The following is an 18,029-nucleotide window of genomic DNA, read 5'->3' on the forward strand; positions in this document are numbered from 1 at the left end:
ATGAGTCTAGGCAAGCCTCAGGCTCACTTCCTACGTGATGGGAATTATATTTCCCAGAGACATCTAAAATATTCAGGGGTTCCTCTACGGACAAGTATAGGCGTGGTGGGGATATGTTGCTAGATCCAAATACCAAAAATGTTTTCTAATTGCATTTATTTTCCTATAGAAATTGTTAGGTTTTACAATAGCTTATTTCAAGTCCCAAAGATAAATAATCACTTCATTCAATAATGTGTGTTTTTATATTTGTTATTTTGGCCAAAGAAACAGCACTTACCAAGAGCAAAGTCTTATCTGGAAAGGGGAAATCTTAGCATCTAATTAGCTCTCTAAAGTAACATAGACTTGGTGAACAATGTGTTTACCCATTTCTGACAAGAAATATTTCTTTACTATCTTTGCACTTTGTTTATCCCCAGGTCCTACTGACAACATTTATCTTGATGTTATAGGCTCCCCTTCCTTTTCAAATGTTTGCCTTGAGGGGCACTGAAGCTAGTAAAATACATTACATTTTGTGGATCTGCATTAAAATCTCTTACATGCTACCCTCCTCTCCACCCGCCGGCCACACTATTTAAAACATTTCCTATGTGTCCTTTGAATTCAAGATTTCCTTCTTCTCTCTTTGCAGTGTGCAACTTATCAGCAGAATCTGATTGAACTGATGCAAAAGGTTCTCCCTGCACACCCCTTTTTGTTTTTTTGTTTTGTTTTGCAAGAAGTGCAATTTCCATCTGAAGATTTCTGTTTTAGCTACCTGCACCCAGGATTTCCTCTCCCAACAAAATGTGCTCTTAAATAAGGTTGTTGTTTTTAATCACCCTACAGCTCATGTGCTAGTAAGAAAAGGGGCAGTTTAATTACACAGATTGCAGACCAAAGAGGCTGATTTCCACCAGCGTGCAAACAGAGGCATGGATGCAACATACCTTTGCACAGTAGGTTACATCCCAGCCTCACCAAAGTCTGATATATCTGCACACACCTCTGTCCGTCATGGTGAGCAAGAGGCTTATTATCACAGTTCAAGAACACATTCCAACCAAGCAAAGGCACTCAAGGAGGGTGTGGAGTGGGAAAGTGGTATTGCCTGGGTGACTCCTGAGACTTCAGCATTTAATTAGCCAGCAGTAAAGATACACGTTGAACCACTCAGAATACCAGTTCGAAATGTGCAATTTCAACAAAACCAGATTAAAGGGGGGGGGGGGGAGCAGAGAAATGGAAAACCAAAGCAAGCCTTGCCTTTTTAGTCTTGCCTGCATTTGGCCTGTGTTGACTACTATCCCTGCCCTCCAGGTTCTCAGGCAGAGATCTGGTCATATCAACTGCTACCTGGTCCTTTTAATCAGATGGCAAGGAAATAAAGCTAGAATCTTATATGAACAGCATGTAGCTTACTGCAGAGATACAGGCCATACCTTTTCCTCCATTTTCCAAAAGCCATTGGCCAGGCATGCACATTAGTACAGGGCAGGTTTATTTATGAAATGAAGACCACCACATGCTACCCATAGAATAATCCATAGAGGTTTACCCAGTGTTAGAAACTGAAATATGAAAGCTAGGGGCTAAATGGCACCTTAAACCTAGGCTATGGGCACAACAACACAATGTCTAGGTGCACTTTTTTAAAAGAATAAAAAGCTGAAAATAAATGAACTGCAGCTAAAATATAATGTTCATTTTTCACATGGTCTAGTCCTTCCCCTGCCTAACCCCCTAATATTCTTAAAAGGGTCTCTTTTCCTGTCTTCAGAGAGTGGTTGGAAGTGGAGAGGCAGAAAAAAGTCCTGTTTCCTTCCCCTCTTCAGTTTTAGTCTGAAATCTTAGGCACAGTACTGTGCCCGGAGCTCAGAAACGGCTCGCGCTAATGAACTTCCCTGTCACAAAATTCGCCTAGAACAATGGGAGCTTCAAACACTGGTCTTGCTCTTCATCAGTGTCCACACAATTTAATCATGGTTTGAAGGATATATGGTGGAAGAAGGCCAATTGATCCCTCTACAGGAAGCATACCCAGGCCACACGTTGCAGGTAGTGGCTAGGTACATTGAAGTGAACCTACCACTACATATGCCCAAGTCAAAAGCTGGTAAAGGTAAAGGGACCCCTGACCATTAGGTCCAGTTGTGACCGACTCTGGGGTTGCTGCGTCTCATCCCACTTTATTGGCCGAGGGAGCCGGTGTAGAGCTTCTGGGTCGTGTGGCCAGCATGACTAAGCCGCTTCTGATGAACCAGAGCAGTGCACGGAAACGCCGTTTACCTTCCCACCAGAGTGGTACCTATTTATCTACTTGCACTTTGATGTGCTTTCGAACTGCTAGGTTGGCAGGAGCAGGGACTGAGGAAAGGGAGCTCACCCCGTCGTGGGGATTCGAACCGCCGAGCTTCTGATCAGTAAGTCCAAGGCTCTGTGGTTTAACCCACAGCGCCACCTGCATCTCCCCAAAAGCTGGTAGGGGAGAGTAAAAGTGCTCAATACTGCCAAAAGGGGACTAATTTTTCACATATGTAGGTTTGTGAACTGTGTGCATGGAAAGGATGGGTCATCCCAGAACATGTGAATTTGACTACTGGGGAAATGAAGATTAAAAGTTTGATACTATAATACACCTTGGTATCTCACTGGTCCCCCTCGCCTATTATTATCCGCTTGGTAGCAACTTTCCATGGCTTGGGAAGCAGGGTTTGTTTGTTTTCTTGCCTGGACTGAAATTCTTTAACTGGGAGATTCCAAAAATTGAATCTGGATGCACAACACATGCTCTGCTATTGATCTATGCCCCAGCCTGTCCTGTGGAACGAAGTTCACATAAGATTCAAAATCCAAGGCACAAGGGTGGATTCTCACATCATGTTACGTGTGTGTATAAGTCAAAGCCTATATGCAGTAGGTAAAACTGCCCATGTGCCCAATACATATAAAGTTGAATTGATTTGGATGGAATTTTAACATTCATAAGCCCATCTCGTCAATGACAATTAGCTGAACTTTTGTGTCTCCTTTGAATTAGGCCATATCATTACCAATTGTTGTGCTCTGTAAAGGTGACGTTCCACAAGACACTCAAGTATGCAACTTTCTGATTTAAAATATGAATGCTCATTGGTCAGAAACAGGGCAAAAAATGTCATCTGGCTTTTACAGAGATAAGGGAGTTGATTAAAATAAGTGACCTTTCCATAGCATTTGTGCTAAAAGGAGGAGAGGGAAAAAAGCTCATTGTTTGTCAGAAGATAATGCCTGCAGGAATTACAAAATGCTTGAAACGGTGGGTTTAAATAACAAGCTTAGAAGGGGGAAAAGTGGGGGTGGGACAACTTTCACCCAAAGAGAGAGAAAGAGGGATTTTAAAGATATATTCTGAATCCTCTTTGTCTGTGCTCATTTCCAATTGACCTATTAAAACTGCTCAGATAGCTCCCCATGTTCTGTTTGTTTTCCAAACCGCCAGCCAGGTCATGCCATTTCTCGACTGGCCCATCTCAGACATGTCCCTGCATTGATTTGCTTGGATTGTCTATGTTAGAAAGAGTGGCAGTTAAGCCAATATGACGGCACCATGCCAGATAATTCACTCTGCCAACAATTCCGAAACCTATCAAATGCTCATCCTTTACTATTCAGACAGGACACCTCAAACTTCCTTAACCAAATGTGACTAAACAGTGGTTGTAGTTACTGCTATGGAGGCAAAGCTGGAGCAGAGTCAAACCCTCTAAAGCAGATGTATGTGACTTGGAGGGACCTCCAACTGTTGTTGGACTATAACTCCCACTATGACCACTGGCCATAGTAGTTGGGGCTGATGGGAGATGGTGGGGCAAAAGTAAAGATATAAGCAGCCAGCAATTCCTGTGTTCATTGCAGTTAGCTCCCTGCCCCCATTCTGACATCCTCCTAAAAATACACAAAAGTAAGAGACTAAAAAATTGAGAGCAGAACAGACTACATAGCTTCATTGATCTACTCAGGCAATGTTACATGATGGGGAAACAGCTGATATATGAATTTCACATTTTTCACAAAACAGAAATTAAATTATGGGCAGACTTAACGTAAATAAGTTGTTTTGCTTGCTCTTCTGGAGTCCACTGCACATTCATCAGCAAAACAGCATGGAAGATCATTATGTGCCATTGCATTTTGTAGCCATGCACAGCCAGCCTTTTAAGCCTTGCTGTTAGGCCAGGCCGGGCAGCAGCCAATGCCTGGCCTGCCAGCATGGCACCACCCTCCAAGTGGGGCCTCTGATTGGCCCATTCAAATCCACCCTCTTTGGCAGGAAGGCTGCCCCTTGATACCTCTGGCCAAGGGGAATTCCCCAGCAATGGCTGGAGAGTGAGCATGGCCTAGTTGCTGGGGTGTAGGTAGAGCATGAGGGGGCCACAGCCATCACCCCCATAGATGCAGTGAGCAGCCATTATGTGCTATTGCAATCTATAACTTTCTCAATACTTTAGTCCTTCCATGACTAGCTACCTTCTATAGTATCATTGATTCTTCAATAATGTGGGTGGTTGTTGTTGTTTTTTTACTTTTTTATTTTATTTTGGTACTAGAACTGATTCTTCCCCCAGACCAATTCTGTTCCATTGGGCACAACAAGTCACAAATAGACAAGTGAAAGAATGATAGTTTATTGTGCAAATGATGGTTTAATGATGGTTCATGGTTTGTGCATTTCTGGCTCATGGTTTTCAGGAAGATGAGGTGGAAATGTGGAAATGGGAAAAAAATGAGAAACAGAGAGAAAGAAACCAGAATCAATGTATTTCCCCATCCCTTGAGATAACGGAATACTTAAGACCAAATCACAGGCTTCAAATAATATTTATCTATGGTACAAAACAACAAAACTCCTCAAGAAATCTGTTAACAACAACAACAACAACAACAACAACAACAACAACAACAATTTATACCCCACCCATCTGGCTGGGTTTCACCAGCCACTCTGGGCGGCTTCCAACAAAAGATTAAAAAATACATTAAAACATCTGTCATTAAAAACTTCCCTAAAGAGTATATTAGAAAGTGCTCCCCCAAATTCCACACAATTTAAGGGGAACACAAAGAAAAAATCAGGATGAGGCTGTGCAGACCTGAGCAGCCTTGATTCTCAATTACTAGAGCATTCCTGAGCAGGGAATCCCCTCCTGAGTTCTGAATGCAACTGTCTGTTTCCTCCCATACAACAAAATAGTTTCAAGTCACTTCCATGGGGGAAAGCAAAATGCCTCACTTGGGGGTGCTGCTTCGCTAAGGGCAAAAAGTACCGTATTTTTTGCTCTATAAGACGCACCGGACCATAAGACGAACATAGTTTTTGGAGGCTGAAAACAAGAAAAAAAATATTCTGAATCTCAGAAGCCAGAACAACAAGAAGGATCACTGTGCAGCGAAAGCAGCGATCCCTCTTGCTGTTCTGGCTTCTGGGATAGCTGCGCAGCCATTCGCCCCATAAAGATGCACACACATTTCCCCTTACTTTTTAGGAGGGAAACAGTGAGTCTTATAGAGCAAAAAATATGGTACTTTCCCCCAATAATGACCCTTGAGACGGTGCCTGTGGGAGTCCTTGCAAAACAAAAGCCCCCTCACCACCACACACAACTGAGTGACATTGCACTAGCTGGCACAAAATGTTTAGGACTTAAAAATAGCACTGAGGACCAGATTGAAGGCAATGAGAGAGAAAACTTCTGAGGTCCCAAACTTTGATTGATGAGTCCTAGCCTCTCCTCTGTCAGCACCTCAAGCAAACAGAGGCCAAAAGCTTTCCATATCAGATTCCATCATGTTTACTTACTCAGATTATTTGTGTTCGCTCCCTTCAGCTGAACAACTTCCAGGGCAATTTACAAAAAAATTGTATATGTGTGTGTGCACATGCTCTCATGCACACATGTGGAAACATCAATGATTTAACTTTTTTACCACAAAGAATGCAAATGCCATACAGCTAAGGAAATAGCTAGTCATTTATTTATATGTTTTGAGCAACAGAAAATCATTCTGTGTTCCAAGTTATGAACTTTTATAAAGAGCCTAAAGGGAAAAGAAAGTCTGGCAATTAGACTACAGCAAAGGCCTTAGGGAAATTAGGTCCTTACTCTAAGGTTTACTTAGTGTAAAAGCTATCCCAGCCCTATTTCTGCCATTAAACACTTAAACCTGATAAGTTGTCTTCTCTGAAAAACAATGTCACAAAAGGAGACAACATTTTTTCTGTGAAGTTGGCAACTTTTGTGAGTTTTATAGCTGCCAAGGCTATAGAAGATCGAAAGGTGTGTCTTCCTGTGTTGTAGTGCAAAAGAAAAAAGGAACAACATCCAAGTCACTAGGCTTCCGTGATTTAGGGTCTCTTTTTGTCTCATTTCTCTCACAGCAGCATCACACTCTTGCTATCTTTATCTAGATTGCTATCTATCATTGCCAGATTTTTTCCAATGAATCCGGGGACACCCCCCCTTTTTTTAAGCTGAGTAGCAACAGGGAATCAGTAGTGGGGATGGTGAGGCAAAAGACCCTGGGCCTAAGCATACATGCATATTGTATAAAGGTGCAAAGCCCTTCTTTCGCACCCTGTGAAACATAAATGTGCAGCATTTTTTTTTAAATGGGCAATGGCCACCTGCCCACAACTCCTGAGCTTCCCCCGATCAGTCAAAGCAAAGGGGGAAGGGGGCAGGAGATCTGTACCGCCGGACGTCCCCAGTTCCCCTTTGGTAGCGGTAGTGGCAGTCAGCAGCCCGGAGCCAGCCTGGTAGCGCAGTTGGCTCTGGCTGGCTTCAGGAGCTACTCGCTGCCATGGCACCCACCATTTTCCCTCTCCAGAAGTCCACATATGATGTGTTGCGCACAAGATACATCATATGTGGACTTCTGGAGAGGAAAAATGGCGGGCACCACGGCAGCGAGCAGCTCCTGAAGCCTGCCAGAGGCAACTGCGTTACCAGGCTGGTTCTGGGCTGCTGAGGCTGCTGCTGCCACATTTCCTGGGGACAGATTTGCAAATCTGGGGACATTCCGGGGATGGAATTTGTCTAGGGACAGATCTGCAAATCTGGGGACATCTGGTAACCCTATTGCTATCTATATCTTGCTATCTATATCTATCTATATCTAAACAGATTATCAGATGCTACTAGCCATGATGGTGCTACAACACTCTAGTGAGCGGCTGGCGCTGTGGTCTAGATTCAAACCTCATTCAGCAGCAGAGCTGCTCTGCCTTAGCCTGCAGAGTGATAACAAGCCTTTATAATAGCATTTTGTGCCGGGTTGCCAGGTCACATGATTGAGGTGAATGGGCTTAGACCAGGTCTCCCTTATTTCCTCTCCTCTCTGTCACATCTCTAGACTGCCCCTTTTGGGGAATGTAACACTGGCCATGACTGAGATGAGGTGAGCAAATTATGTTTCTTTGGCTGAGCCAGGGTTCAGGATTTAATGCTAGCCAAGCCTTTGTGAGCCAGGGAGCTGCTGCATCTTGCCATAGGATTACCCACTAGGAATGTGCAGGAATATAGATTTTAAATCAACTGCGTGTCGCACAAGGCAGCAATCTGCACTGACATTTGAAGCTTCGGACACAGCTCATTCAGTTACTTGGCGGAGACACAGTGGAGCATGTGGGTGTATTATTCTGATTTTATTCTGTGAACTGCCCTAAGACCTGCGGGTTTAGGAAGGTATAGAAATTGAATAAATCATAATCATGCACAGCAGCCAGCATATAATATGGTGGGAATCATACACACAGTCTACCTTGTGCAATCCTTCCTCCACCATCCTCTCAAAAATGGGAGGAAGGTTCCTGCATAGCTACATGTCTCCACTGTGCTCAACATAATGCTATATGTTCACCAGAGGGGTGCATTTCTAGTAGTAACTTTGGCTCCACACTGCATCATCATCATCATCATCATCATCATCCAGTGAGGGCAAAGAGGCTCTTATACTGTGAATATTGTTGTGGACTGTGATTCATTCCCAAGGCTATACGGCAGATTCCTTCACCCCAACCAACTTGTGTGAAGTCTCAAGTGTTCTGTTTCACATTCACTTAATTCTGCAACTCCCATGCAAGTTTAAGGAGATATTAGCTATTACATCAAAGGCTAAATATAATTAATGTGTGGAAGTTGCACAAATATGGAGGGAATTCTTCTACCTAATGCTTACAATTCATCCCATGGAAGGATATATTCATTTTTGAAGTCTAGAAAGGTGGGGATGTTGGGGGGGGAGGGGGAGAGATATCAATGGGTGTTTTCTTTTGATTAACTTTTGGGGAAGGAATGCTTCGACTCATGTATATTAATATATACTAATTATGTTGAAGGTGCATTGTTTATTTATGAAACTTGATTCAGTGCAGATCGTTAAATCAGGAGCTACTTAGCTTACTCAAGCTGCCTTAGCAAAGTATATACATCTTTGGAAGAGTGGATATTTTGGAGATGAGAAAGAAAGGCAGATATACCTGAATATTATTGATATGGGGTTGATATACACTAGTGACATTTTTAGGCACCCAGATCACATCAGCTCATCCTCAATCATCATGATATTGTATGATATTATATACAGGTACCTGCTTAACCTAATCTTTCTGCAAGCTAAGGGAACCCTTTTCAACAGAACAACCCTGTGAGACAGCTTAGGCTAGGCTGATTAATGTGACTAGCCCAAGATCGCCCAATGAGCTTCATCATTGAGTAGAGAATTGAGCCTGGCTCATGCCAGACTCAGTCCAATCCAATATTTTCTCAGTTCTGCTACTATGATCTGGCCACTGCTACCTACATTTCAGTATCTTCATTTATTTAATAGGAGTTCTATACTGTTTAATCATCAAACCATCTACAATGACACACACATACACATATTCCTTCCATTTGGAGTCTTGAAGTCTACTTCATGTGTGGATATTCTTGAAAAATACTTGGAAACTATAGCCCCCACAGAACTCTGCTTCAACTATTCATAAGGGCAGAAAGTCAATTACATTCACCCTAGTTTAGTTTATTTATTAAATTTATATATCACCCTTCATCCGAAGACCAGTGGTGTCACAACAGGGGTGGGGGGTGCCATGGCTCCAGGTGCCATGGCTCCAGGTGCCATGTCTGGGGAGTGACAAGAAGGCACTCTGCGGGGGCTCATGGCGGCGCGAGCCGCCATCGCGCTGCCACCGCCATATGTGGAGGATCCTCCGTTCATGGCTGGAGCGGTGACGGAGGGATCCTGGCACCATCTGTACGGCGCTGGAGCGGCGCCGCTGGCAAACTGTTATGTATAGCGCATGTGCATGCAGCGTCACTACGTACAGTGCATGCATCGTATGTGGCAACGCCGCACATGCGCTGTACATAGCAATGCCACACCCCGGGTGTCACGACACCTTCATTCGCCCCTGCCCGAGACCTCAGGGCAGTTCACAAGATAGCCTAATTGAACTGTCTCGCAGTGTAAGGTCAAGCCAAGCAGTTGGTTTTTGCCTTCGAAGCTCTAAAACAGATTGGAAAACAAGGGAACAAGGCCCAAATGTAGCCTCTCAGCCCTCAAGAATCTCATTACACCACTCATCCACCCTGTTTAGGGTCTTTCTGGATTGCTTTTGCCTGGCTGGCATGTGTCCTTGCACTTTGAGAATGCCTCTTGCTTTCCTGTAGGGGAATGAGGTGTGAAAGCCACCAGTTTGTGCATGGCTGGTTACGAAGGTTAATGTTTACATCAATTGCTCAGCTCACTTTTGGTTCTAGCCCAACTCCAGTGGCCCTGCCCACCACCATTAACTTAGGAACATGGCCCACAGGCTGGAAAAGATTATCCAGGGCTATGTCTATGTGAGATTGCACCTCCTCCCACATGTACCTGCCCATAAAGATCAGCAGAGGAGGTTGTGCTCTGTGTCCCATCATTTCCAAAAGGTGACAACCATGGGGCCATCTTTTCTAGACCCCACCTTTAATCGACTTTTTGTTGAAACACTTTCCATTTTCAAAGCCTTTCCACAAAATGGAGGAGCTCAATTGTCACTCCTTTGTTTTCCCCCTTTTTTAAAACAACAACAACATTATTTCATTAGTGATCTCTTATTGTGGGGTGAACTATGGAGCATAGGTTCCAATTGTAGCAAGATGGATGAAGAAGAAGAATGCCTGGCTTCCAAAATAGCATACAGTGCCTCTAGCCCCATGTTGTAGAAAGGAATATGGTGTGAAGAATGGTGAGCAACTTAATGGAATAGAGGGGGGGGGACCCAACAGCTAGGATTTATTTAACAAAGGAGGTGAGGGGCAGGAAGAAAGGAAAGGTGGTGGAACAACAGGAACAATACAGATACATCTGGTGGGTCTGGAGGCACCACACACTGATTTGGGATCCTGCGATTGTTCCTCGCTTTCCAACTTTTTACAGCTTCAACCAATAGTTCCCACCCATAACAAGGGGATTCTGGCAGGAAAAGTGGGGTTATTTTAAAATATTAGCAAAAAAAAAAAAAAGTTTCTATTTTTAAAATATTGTTTGTAGGGCATTAAGCATTTAGATAAAAGATAGAGGATGGGAAACACTAATAAATAAATAAATAAATAAATAAATAAATACGCTGATAGAGAGAGGACTGAGGTCAAACAGAGATGCTTCTTACAAAGCCACCTAGACTATCTGTGGCAGAGTAGAAACTGCACCCCACACCAAAACTGAACTGAGCATGCAACCCACTGGTTCATTGGATACGGGATCATTCTTTATACCAGGCATCGGCAAACTCGGCCCTCTAGATGTTTTGGGACTACAACTCCCATCATCGCTAGCTAACAAGACCAGTGGTCAGGGATGATGGGAGTTGTAGTCCCAAAACATCTGGAGGGCCGAGTTTGCCTATGCCTGCTTTATACCAGTGGTTTGTATGGCTGAATCCACACACACATAGGGCATGATCCCAACCTCATTAAGTGCTTGTAAGACTCATCAATTTCAATCTGAAATTGATGGCACATTTTATTTGCATTTCTCCCTTTGACTCCAACTATGAAACTGTAGTTTGTTGGTAGAGGAGATGCCTTGTATGAACAACGTTCTGGGCACAATCCCTGGCATCTCCATGTAAAATGATCAGGTGGCAGATGATGTGAAAACAACTCTGTTCAAGACCCTGGAGAGCCGCTACCAATCACAGAAGACCCTACTGGGCTTGTTGGACAAATAGTCTAAGCAACTTTCTTTGGTCCCTTTGCAACTTCAGCTGGCTTGTGGATACACACCAGTCATTCCACATATTTCTCCACAATCTCTCTGTCCTGCTGTCATGCCACTATCGTGCCCCAGTACGGCAGATGGACAGTGCATTCATATGGCATTTTCCAATGCAGTTCTGCAACTGTGCTTAAGAGCGGCTCAAGTAAAAACTATGCACAAAGCATGTTCCACACAAGATGGTAGGGGGTGGATGGGAAATAACTATACTTCAGGTCCCAACTTCTCTCAAAAATTTTCTTAATAAAGAAAAAAAAGAGTTCCTAAAGAAAAAAAATGTGCATGAATATGAAATATGTTCATTAAGAATATGTGTGCCTTATGCAATAATAATATTGTATAGTATGTGGAATGTAGACTATCTGTGCTCTATAATGACTAAAAGTTTAAGCTACGAGCCAGGAAGTACTGTTTAAATAGCACGACAAACTCATAAGGTTATCTTGGGATGTGTGCACACCATACATGCAAAACACCTTTCCCCTCCCTCACACCAAAAACCCGGTACTTTATTAAGGATGCTGGGAACGATAGCTCAATGAGGGATAAACTACAGTTCCCAGGATTCTTTGGGTGTTCGTGTGTTTGATGTGCTTTAAACAAGCATATTTTTCCTCAAACCCTTCTTTACTTGAATGTCCACAATATGCTAATATGCAGGTATGTTTTAGAGGACAGCTGTAAAGATGACTAAAGTAATATGTGAAACATTCTGAAGACCTAATACACACTGCATAAACGTTATATATAAGCATTTTCGGTTCCATGCAAATAGTTAATGGTTTTAGCCAACTTTGGAAATCCACCAGCAGATAAAATGCCATTATTTATACTGCATGAGCTATATTTGTACTGACTTTACCAAACATTTTCTTTTGTTGCATGGCACACTCCAATGTTTTCTAACAAAACAGAGTTTTAAAGACATCAGAATGGTGACTATGGCATAGGCACTCTCACGTTTAGGCAAACTTTAAAACATTTAAAACATTTTGCCACTTCCCTAGTCCACAAATCTCTAAGCTCTTAGTTCAAACCAGAATGGGATGGACACATCTCTGGATTTGCCATTGTTGCAGCCACAATTCGGCTGGCTGCCCGGCAGCAGCCTCAGATGTGTGCATCTGAAGACTTTTACTTAAAAAGATTGTTAATCTTCCAGGACATGCTGGTTTCACCTGCCTGGCCCCCTTCTCAAATAAAACATCTCGACTGTCAGCAGAGTTCTCTCTCTTAACACGCCACCGTGCTTGCTTTGTTCTATCTCTTCCCGACCTTTTAATCAAAATGACTATTCATGTCACACTTTATTAGTGCTGACAACTATAGATTTCATTTCCCGACCGCATCAGAAGCAATTTCCACCCTCTACCTCCAATGCAATTCAGCTGCTAATCTTGCAAGGGGTGGGGGGAATATTAGGGAAGACGCTGTATATTTCAACCTAAAATTCATATCTACTTCTAGATGCCTTGAATATAACTCATATATTCTTCATTTGCAACCCAGAACACTGAACAAACAGCCAGCCCCGGCATGCATTTGAATCCCTTCCGCCTGCCTCTGTTGCAAGACTTTGAAATCATGAGATCTTTATTGGGCTAGCGATGCTGTCTAATCAACATTTGAAAAGATAAGGTGTATTTTACATGTCATATTCATGTGCCTGTACATAGACATATATATCCATGTATCAGATCAGTTCCATGGGATTACTCAGATTGCCAGTGTCATCAAATATCTCCTGTAAGAGTTTGCACTTTTGCAGGTACAGGTAAGAAACAAAACAAAATCACCATACATTCTCCAGAGACAATAGTTCTATTCTGGGATGCTTTCTCTCGAAACTAAACCCCTGTATTCCTCCCCCTTTTCCCCTTCCTGACACAACAAGCTGAGCTGCTGCAGTGCAGAATGTCAGTTTACTCATTTAGAACTTTCAATGCAGAAAATTCAGAGTGATGCAGTCAACCAGATAACGCAGCACTTACCTTAATTGAAAACCCTCGCTTTTGACAAAGCTAACAGGAGGAAGCACTGGCTCAAAATCAGCAGTTATTTGGAGGACAATCTTTAAGTTTTCAATCAGCACCCTCCAGGTAGAGATGCATCCTAGGCTGTCTTTTGCTGTTGACGTTGAACTCCTCACTGTCTAGAAAAAGGAGAGAGAAGGAAAGATAAGCTGGAATCCTCGGGAGGGAGCCGAGTAAGTGAAAGAGTACAAAAGCTCCATTGCTTAAAAGGGGGGTGTTTGACAAAACGTGCTCAGGTCTGAAAGATCTTGTGGCAGCTACGATAGGTTTCTGTCATCTCCCTCGAGCCGTGGGATGATCGTTGACCTGATTAACACACAGCACACTCCTTACATGTGGAGAAAGCACCGGGAGGATAGTTGGGTCGCCGGGGAGTCGCGAAAGGCACCGAGGCCACTTGGGAATGTCATCTCTTCCAGATTAATAGATCTGCTGTTGCAGCTGAGGTTGTAATTTGCAAGGTGGGCTCTGCACTGTGCAAAACCCTCTAATGATTTCAAAAAGCAAAACACATTCCTGCAACGCTGCCTTTTCCAAGGTGCATCAGCCTTCCGAACAGGTTATGGCTGATTAATTGAGCCGACGGATGAAGCCTATTTCATTATGGGATGCTCACAGTATGCAACGCTGAGGGGACTTCACATGCTCTCCTATATAAGCACAGAGACGGACACTCAGGTTCCAGCCGAACAGAAATGAAAGTGATTCCGGTGGGCAAATCTCCCAGATGGCAATTAACTATTGTTGGGTGGGAGGGAGGCAGGTTCCGCCTGGCACATTTGTCAGCGGGAGTAAGCCATTAAGCATGCAAAGTTATTTTTCCAGAAGAGAAATGCTCCTTTCAAAAAACAGGGTTATCAAGTTGGCAGAGAGCAACAGGAATGAGCAGTCAATTTCACTGAAATGCTTCAAAACAAGTCCCACTGCCACCAAAACCCCTCCTGTAGTTGACATTTGACTGATCATTTTTTTAAACGGGGAGGGTGTCAATGAACCAGTTAAACAGTAAGTATTTAAAATATCAATTAATTAGATTATTTATTTGTACTGGGGATGCGAGAGGATTTAATTTCATTCCACAATCTGGAGTGAATCTTTCCAGTCTGATTTCAACAGATTGTGCTGATATTGGAACACAGATGCATGGACTAGGCTACATGTCTGGCCAGAGCATGGTTTGTTCCAACTTACATTTCTACAAGTTCCTTTCTTTCCTTTAAACGTCTGTTTCTAGCTGCAACAGCCACAAAGTACTATGCTAGTTGCCACACTTGTTGGGGGGGGGATTAAGTAACTTTCGAGTAAACTATGCAGCACAAAATTAAACTATGGCATTTGCTCCCATAGGAGGCAAAGACAGTCACCAACTTGGGTGGCTTTAAAAGAGGATTGGACAAAATAGGGGGGAATAGAGTGTTTCAGATACAGTTAATATTGTAGGAAGACTCCTAGTTTGCAGAGTACATGCAATGAATTTTGTGAAAACCTTCACTGGTGACCCTGGAATTCGGTACGGTGAACTAACTCACCTTTGGTGGCAAATTTTTGGGTACCATTAAAGGGCACCCAAAATGTCAGTTGTTTATAGAAAATGCAGGTTTGGCTTTTAAACCATAACTGTTCCATCCAAATTTCATCTACTGAAAAATCAGCAAGAAAGTACTGATAATGAATGAAGGTGTGAACCAGCCAAAGTTAAACACTTTCAATGGTACCATAAACCACACTTTGATCTTTAGATGAAGGGTGGGGTGGTGAAGAAGAAGAAGAAGAAGAAGAAGAAGAAGAAGAAGAAGAAGAAGAAGAAGACTTGCCTGATTAACATTCTATGGCCTTTTAAATGTGTTTGTGGGAGATGTTTTGTTTTCTTTGGTTTGGTTTGTTATGGATTTGCGTTCTTGTTTTGTAATTTTATGTTGTGAACTGCCTTGTGATCTTCAGATGAAGAGTGGTATACAAACTTAATTGAAGAAGAAGACGATTTACTTAACTAGTATAAAAGAAAATTCATCATGTGCTTAAGTTTAGGAAAATAATCCTGCCACACATCCATAACTAGCAAATGATTTATTGTCCCAGTGACCACTGCAATTATTTTACTTATAGCATTGCATGTTGCTTCAGTGCATGAGATGACAGTGACCGGGATGTGACAGGCCTGTCACTGAAGTCTCCATCATGTGTCCAGTGTCTCAGAGGATCCATGCTAATCACATTACTTGTATCTGCGGCTGTCGTCTGAACTTCCTCATACGCATTGTTGGTTGATGGCCAATGGGACAAGTGAGGCAAAAGGCAGGGGGACCAACAGTAAGGGAAGCTAGAGTCAAGGACAGGTGGAGTCCATGCTCCTCCCTCCTGAAGAAGGAGGTGGAGGATTCCGACATGCAATGCCACCCCTTCCCTTGGACTCATAGGTGGGGGCTGGTTGAGGGCAGACCAAGGTTTGTGGGGCCAGCCTCCATATCATGAAAGCATGCATGAGTTTGTGGAGTACTCATGGTCACTTCACTCATCCCACCAATGGTGTATAATGCACAACTCATGCTAGCTGCATGCAGGATGCACATCCCTATCTATGTGCCAATAGACACACATAAGACTCTTCTGCACAAGGAGGAATTCTTCTTCTTCTTCTTCTTCTTCTTCTTCTTCTTCTTCTTCTTCTTCCCTTCATTTGAGGATCACAGGACTATTCACAACATAAAAATACAGTAGTCTCCCTGGGAAGAGCATTCCACAAACAGGGAATTCTCCACACATCTTTCAACATATGCGTGGATTGTCAGTTCTAGCAGAATCACATTACTGAGATGTTTATTTGATCAAATTTCAACCTCAAGGTGACTTTTAGCCATTGCCACAGCACAGCACATTGCCACTGGTCCCATCAACTCCTGGCAAATGGAAGGGGATGAAATGGAGGCAGTGAGAGATTTTACTTTCTTGGGCTCCATGATCACTGCAGATGGTGACAGCAGTCATGAAATTAAAAGACACCTGCTTCTTGGGAGAAAAGAAATGACAAACCTAGACAGCATCTTAAAAAGCAGAGACATCACCTTGCCGACAAAGGTCTGTATAGTTAAAGCTATGGTTTTCCCAGTAGTGATGTATGGAAGTGAGAGCTGGACCATAAAGAAAGCTGATTGCCGAAGAATTGATGCTTTTGAATTATGGTGGAGGAGAAGACTCTTGAGAGTCCCATGGACTGCAAGAAGATTAAACCTCTCCATTCTTAAGGAAATCAACCCTGAGTGCTCAATGGAAGGACAGATCGTGAAGCTGAGGCTCCAATACTTTGGTCACTTCGTGAGAAGAGAAGACTCCCTGGAAAAGACTCTGATGTTGGGAAAGATAGAGGGCACAAGGGCAAGGGAATGAGAGAGGACGAGCTGGTTGGAGAGTGTTCTCGAAGCTACTAACATGAGTTTGACCAAACTGCGGGAGGCAGTGGAAGGCAGGAGTGCCTGGTGTGCTCTGGTCCATGGGGTCATGAAGAGTCAGACATGACTAAACAACTAAACAACAACGACAAGAATACAGCACAGAGATGTAGGGTAGATATCCTGATTCAGGCAACATGGAAATCCAGCACCACAAAATTTGTGGTGGACTCAGTGGGTAATGGGAATTGCTGCATGCTGACTCTTAAGGGCAGGTTGGGGACAGGAGATATAATTCCATTACCTTCCCAAAATGTAGGCAGACTTTAAACTTTTAAATTTAATGCTTTCGAGTAGGTGGAGGAATTGCAGCCTTCAAGTCACTGAATATCATGTTGCCTACCCATCCTATTGCTAGTGAAGCTCCTAAGGTTGCCAATTAACCGGTGGGAAGTATAGCTTTGCTTAAAAGGGGGGGGGATCCTTTTGTTTTGGGACCAGTTGCCATTAAAAAGTCCCCATGTTTGTTTTACTTAGCCATTTTTTACACCACCTCTCTATGCAATAAAAGCCCTCTCAATAAGTTTACATAAAAGACCATGGAAAAATTGAGAAGATAAAATACAATTCACTATAGCAGTGTAAAAAAATTCACCAAATGAGCAATAAGTAGCAGTAACAGTTAAATTAACAGAATTATGCATGTGCAAAATAAAGAAGAGATTTTGAACGTAACAACAACAATTAGAACATATGCAAGAAACAAAATCTAGAGCATGGACAATAACAGCAATGTCGTACATATAAATGATTGGCGAATCGTTGGCTTCTGAGCCAGAATTGACCCACCAAGTCTTTTAAGTGTCTGCCAGCCTCCATACCATTTTTTCTCAGTGACACTGGCGGTGGTGTTGCTCTGGGTGATGGGTGGCAGGGAATGAATTCCTTCTGCACAGACTCTAGTAGAGTCAGGATCAGATTGCTTAGATGTGACCAAATGGGTCTTCTTCTGAGCAACGTTAGTGGCTATTAGGTGAGCCCAAAACGTTTCTGAAAGCTACAGCCTGTTACAGTACAGGGGGATCCCTGTACAGTGCAGAACTGCTTGTTCATTTCCGCAAGTGCTTTGTAGCCCCCTGCTTTAGAACAAGTTCTGGGCACTGCAGAGAATCCATAAAAATAACACTAATATGAAGAAGGCTCCATTTGGTTAAGTTTGAATGTGATTGTGTGCTATGTATGACATTGCTATTATGGGAGGTTGGAAAAGGCGGAAGATTGAGAAAACAACTGCAGCTCTGTCCACAATGGGATTTGTCCACCCCCA

General features: G+C 43.0%; 1 protein-coding gene across 4 annotated transcripts in view; it reads right to left on the reverse strand.

The window, feature by feature from the left end:
- Positions 1-18,029, reverse strand: part of CDH12 (cadherin 12) — a 666,500-nt gene that overhangs the window by 243,345 nt on the left and 405,126 nt on the right. For 2 of the 4 annotated variants that reach the window (XM_082234335.1, XM_082234336.1), the window contains one exon: positions 13,275-13,435. The gene's annotated coding sequence lies outside the window, so the exon portion shown is untranslated. Of the gene's footprint in view, positions 1-13,274; positions 13,436-13,649; positions 13,851-13,932; positions 14,010-18,029 lie in introns of those variants that run through there. The other 2 variants (XM_082234338.1, XM_082234337.1) reach the window with 2 other exon arrangements.

Source organism: Podarcis vaucheri (genome assembly GCF_965113315.1).
Source record: "Podarcis vaucheri genome assembly, chromosome: 8".
NCBI lineage: Eukaryota > Metazoa > Chordata > Lepidosauria > Squamata > Lacertidae > Podarcis > Podarcis vaucheri.